The sequence below is a fragment of the Lycorma delicatula genome, chromosome 12 (genome assembly GCF_047948215.1).
Source record: "Lycorma delicatula isolate Av1 chromosome 12, ASM4794821v1, whole genome shotgun sequence".
Lineage (NCBI taxonomy): Eukaryota > Metazoa > Arthropoda > Insecta > Hemiptera > Fulgoridae > Lycorma > Lycorma delicatula.
In genome coordinates, this window is record NC_134466.1 from 29,888,782 (window position 1) to 29,894,837 (window position 6,056).

Here is a 6,056-nt window from a genome sequence, read left to right on the forward strand (position 1 = left end):
ATACTCTCAAAGTTTACTTACTGAAACAGAGGTTGTTTCGCAAAACTAATTATAAATTTGAATTAATTAGCTCATCCAAAATATCATACTTAAATGTTCACGCTTATCAAAAAAATTAATAAAAGATGATCATATTTTTTCACGAAATAAACACGTTTTAGTTCAAATAAGATGGTAAATTCAATCACTGATATCAAAGAATTACGTACCACAAAACTACGAGAAAAATCTAATCTCATTTTTACAAAACATTAACAACATTGTAGCAGTTACTGTATGATTCATATTTACTACGTACCGTTTGTCTGTTACAAAATATTACAATATTAGAAGTAGAATGCCGAAAGTTGTTTAAATGATGTATAACATTTTTTAACTATCAGAATTTTTTGTACAATTGTTTTTATACTAGTGCAAAGTGTAAGACTATTCAATTAGGATGTTTTTACCCATTATGATTAAATGAAAAAGGGACTATTGTTTGTTTGCTTTTTAAATGTGAAATCAATTGGCTGCAAAACGAAATAACAGTACATTACTTTTGTGCACATTAGCTTAACCACGCAAAAAAAGAAACAATTTGATGTGGACACACATGACTTCCTCGTACGCCTATTAAATTACATTTACACATTTAAAAAAAATGAAAAGTACATACAATTTTATTTCATTAAAAACTTCTGATATTTTTTTTGTTATTATTAAATTATTATTCATTGTAAAAAGATTTTTACAATGAGAGGTTAATAATTTTGAATAAATCAATATATTTAAATTAAAAAAAAGGAGATGAAGTCTGATTCGAATCGATGTGCCTACCCCTAAGATACAAATATTTCTTTAATTAAAATTTTATTTTTCTATAACTCGAACCAATGAAAATAAGTACCACTTATGATATATTGTTGAAAAGCTCTCAATGAGAACTTATTACTGCAATTAAAAAAAGTCCAAAATTTTCTTTTGGATTTTGGGCTTTTTTGGACACTTTTGGTCGAGTCGATTGCAATGAAAAGGGGAGGTGTACATAACAATATATTAAAACAGTCCTAAATCCAAAATTTAAACATTCTACGGCTAATCGTCTTTGAGTTACTGGAAATACTTACGTACGTGCAGGCGTCACGCTGAAACTAATCAAAATGGAATCAGGGATGGTCAAAGTGGATATTTCCGTTGAAATCTGGAAACCGAAATTTTCCCCCATCAAATACTTTAACAAAAAATAAAACCAGACTGTAAGAAAATCATTTTTCTCACATACCACTTAAACTGGGTGATCAACTATGAGATCAACCCATCACTAGAACTTTTTACATTTTATAGGCTATATCATTAATGTAAGTTATGCAAACTTTAGGTACACTTTTCATAATAAGTATTTAAGATACCTTTCTGATTAAAAAACAAAGTTATTTACCATAACTTTCACTGTTTACTGACTTATTTATATTTAAATAACTTTAAACAAATATTTTTTGGCTTGTCAATGGTAACATCATCAACATATAGCTTTCTTTTGAGTACCTAAATGAAGGCTTTGAAATTGTTATCACCATCACTCAGATACTTTGTATACTTATTATTATTACTCACACATCATGAAATGTAGCCACTGCACCAGCAACTTTCTGCCACTATCTCCAGTCTAGTTCATCCTACAAGTAGTACTTTCTTTATTATTTTTCTTAAATTTTCACTCACCTGGCAGTATTTTCTGAGTATTTCAACATCTATAATTTTACCTGTGTCAACACTGGTAGTATTTATTGAAAATTAGATTTTTATTTGGTAAAATTGTTAACAGAATTAATTCAGAAATTTAAAAATACATCAAGAACGAGGTCAGATTCAAGATAAAAAAAGAAAGGGGGAAAAACAGATTAAACTGAGTTTATCAGTTGAAAATAAATTGGATTTTATTTTAAGCAAATTTGTTAACATTGAAAAGGAAACTGTAAAACTGAAACAAGAAAGAATGGATTATAATCAAATCAATTGATAACATTTATGAAATGATATTCCATGAATTAAAAAATGGAAAACATGATATAATTTTTTTTCCTAATAAACTGTTGGAAATAAATGAAAATTTAAAATTAAAAAAATTGGACAAAAAGATTTAAATACTGAAAATAATAATATAAACCGGTACTTGAGAAAGAATTGTTAAGATAATATTGGGATACCCTTTGAGGAAACTTGAGAATATTTTTGATAATTTAAATAGAATATCATCTGTAATTAGGTTTTAGTTAAATGAAATAATGATTTAGAATTATCAAAAAAGTTTTAAAATAAATTCTAACACTCACAGATTACTTCCAATTTAATAGTTATTGAACTAAAATCGAGTTCCTGAAATGTAAAAAAAAAGTAAAATTGTTAAATTTTCAGACAATGGTTGGGAGAATCAGTATAATCTTGTTTACATTAATGAATCTGTCTCCTGAAAATTGGAAGAGCTTCAAGACGGCCAGCAAAATCTATAGAGAAATGTGGTATTCCACAATGGGAAAATTTATGTTCCCATAAATAAGTGATAGTACATCTGTAGCTAATGTTATAATCATCCTCAGAAATCCTTAAAGATATGTACTGAAATACATATTGTTAATGATAATTAGGGTATGAGATAAATGTAGTGAATTAAGACTCTTAGGGGGGGGGGGGGGGGAGTTTTTCTTTATACTATTATCATTATTATTACACTTATTTGTTGTTTTTCAATTCCATTTCTACTTGGGAATTATGTAGAAACAGTTGATACTTAATTACATCATTTAAATTTGAATTACATTACTTACTGAATTCAGAAAAATGTTTCTACAGTATTTTACTTTGATGTTGTTTACCACCAGTAATTAATGAAGGATTAACCTATGATTTGTTTAGGAGCTTCATAGGGGGTAGTGACTTTCTCTGGATAGATGATTTTTTTTCTTTTTGGTTATATGAATGCATGTGTGATGTTACAGTGTATGAATGCAAGTTTGAGAGAGTTGTTTTGTCTGTACTTGATCGATAATGGGGATATGAGTGGTTTATGGATGTTGTGTGAAAAAATGATGTTTGTGGATCATATATTATGCCAATCGTTTTTACCAGTTAGATATGTGAATTTTTAAATTCTGCTATGATAACGGGTTGGTAGTACATTGCTATGGAAGAATGTAATGATTATAAACAAGAGCTTCTTAATGAGTCGAATAACCTAATTATAATTTTTTTGTCAGTGGTAAGCAACTGGAAGATTATGGGTGAAGTCAGTTGATGAGGCTTCATTATGTAGAATAGATAAATATACATATTTTTGTGGTGTAGTGATTTTTCTAAAGCTACTGGGTTTATTTATGTTTGCATCCATTGTGAAGAGTTTTAGTTGTATGACAACAGATTGTGAGTTACTGGATACAGAGTTTATTCTTTTGGGAAGTATTTAGTTTATTTTTTAAATTCTCAGTGTTTATGGCTGGAATAAGCAAAATAAGACTTACTTTTAACTTTTAAAAGCCTTGAAGAGCTTCACCTTCCCTTCTTCTTACGATTGCAACATGTGATACCTTATTATTGGTCAATATATTTATGAAAGAATGAATAGTAAAGTGAATCATTTTTATAAAACCTAAAATTGCTTTCTGCTATCCCCTCCCAAATATATCAAGTAATGAAAATAATTAGTAGTAATGAATTAAAAAAAAGAAGAAAAAATAGTAAGTAAATAAAAAAATGAATGATCATTATTTTAAACAGGATTGAAACATTAGTCATGCTGAGTAATAAAAATAAGAAAGATAAATATAAATAAGCAGTCAAACAGGTATGATAAAGTAGTTTATTGGAAGTATAAATTGCTAAATAAAATAAAATAAAAAAAAAAAACAAAAGAAATAAAACAAAATGTGTTCATTATATAGATTTATGATATATGTAATATAATACCATAATATTTATTTATTTTAAAATTGCGTGTTACATATACTGAACTATAAAATACAATATTATGGAATGTTTTACTCCTACTCCTGCAATTAGAGAGCTTGGGATACCAGTCAGTTGCCAGTTTGAATGTTATATTCTGGTTTATCATAATTACAATTTAGGTCTAGTAATATTTGTGTTTAGTTAGTTGGCTTCAAAAATTCTTGCCAACTGATTGCTAAATATATATTTATTTTGCAATAGCATTCATTATTCTTTATCATCTTAATGTAGAGTTTCAATTGCTAAGTGAATGTTTTTATGTCTGCTTGATCTTTCTTTATGAGGTCAAGTAACTCATTAAATAGTAATGGTCCCTTGAAGTAAAGGTATCTTCTTTGTCTTGAGAATGTTATGCATTATGGAATGCATAGATTGTGTTATTTATGTCTGGTATTTCTATTCATGTTATTTTGTCTAGTGCATTTTATTGCATTGCATTAATGTTTTAAATATGTAAAGTTTACATACGTCTCTAATTATTGTTCAGTCTGCTGTTTGAGCAGTTGCAATTGTCTTGGATGCTCCAATAGTTTTAATATTACTTTCTTTATTATTGCTAATCAATTTAAATAATTTCCATAAATTTTTCCCCATGCTATTATTTTGTTTTATTGTGTATTGATTGCAATAGTAGTGATATAGTGAATAGTGAATAGTAGTGATTTATTATAGTAATGATTTTGTGTATTTATTATTTATTTTACATCATAAAATGCAAATGTTAGATTTCTAAGCTTCTTATAAAGCAAGTCTTTGTTATTTGTTATTTGATAAATCAGGAGACCGCCGAGGGAGCCACAACTCCTTCGAAATAACTTGTTCATGAAAACACTGATCCAAGAAAGTCATAGTGTTGTTGGCTGTATGAGCCATAGCATTGTCCTGCTGAAACTACATGTACCCTAGTCGGTCAGCACGTATAGTGTTTACAAATTGTTGCACTATCTGTATGTTACACTATGTTTTAGCTCGGTTAGCTAGTTCAGAGGGAGATGATGTAGGACATTCAAGATGTTCGGACGAGACCTACAGCGAAGGCAATAAGCTGAGTTATTAAATCACCGATGCAAATATCTACCGAGGCATTTACATCGGTGGCATCCCACCGAGGCCAGGCTTATTACTATGAGATGTAAACAGTCAGAGGACGATAGACGACTCCCGTTAAAGCCCAACAGAGCAAGGAACGGGGGGTTGGTGTGGCGACCGGATCGTCACTAGGCAGGTGTCTTCCCCTACGGGGTTGGGATGTATGTTGCATTCACTATTCACTGTACCGTGAAAAAATCTCATGAAGATTCGCCTACGCGACATTGGACACCAAACACCCACTTTCTATCAGTGCAGAGGAAACTCGTGCAGCTCATGTGGATTTTCCGTACACCAAATGCGTGAATTCTGTGCACTCCTGTATGCATCAAGGTGAACCGTGCCTTGTCAGACCAACAGCGATCATCGAATTCTTCCCTATGTGACGTTACAGATGACATGAACTATGACAGAAAGCTACACGTTTTCCAGTGTCTGCAGTGAACAACACGAATTCTGTATGGATGCATCTTTAAACAGTTGCACTTTAAGCATGCAATGCCATGAGGGCACTATCAATGGAGAGACCAGATTGGCTAGTTAGGTATCGCACAAACTTCTTGAGACTAACAGAATGTGCAGCTTGCACGTCGATCAACCTTTCTGGTGTTAGCACTTTCGGTCGAGCACTTTTGGCTGTATCTGCCTCATTCCCTGTCCCTTGGAGTCTGCCATGCAGCTGCTTGATGGAGAACTTATTTGGTGCATTCACACCGATATTTTTTTGTGAAGGCATTCTGGATCTGGGCATCTGGTACTTCTAATTTACTGGATGACAATGAATATGCTCTGCTGCATTGTGCAATCCATTTTTCCTCAATTAAACCTGCAAAAAAAGAAGGAAACATTGTTCCATAAAGTTGCATCACTTTTTGAACATCTGTGTATATATATATATATATATATATATATATATATATATATAAAATGAGGAGATGAAAATAAAGAGCTATGCTACAGTTTGATTGGAACATTTTTGAGTT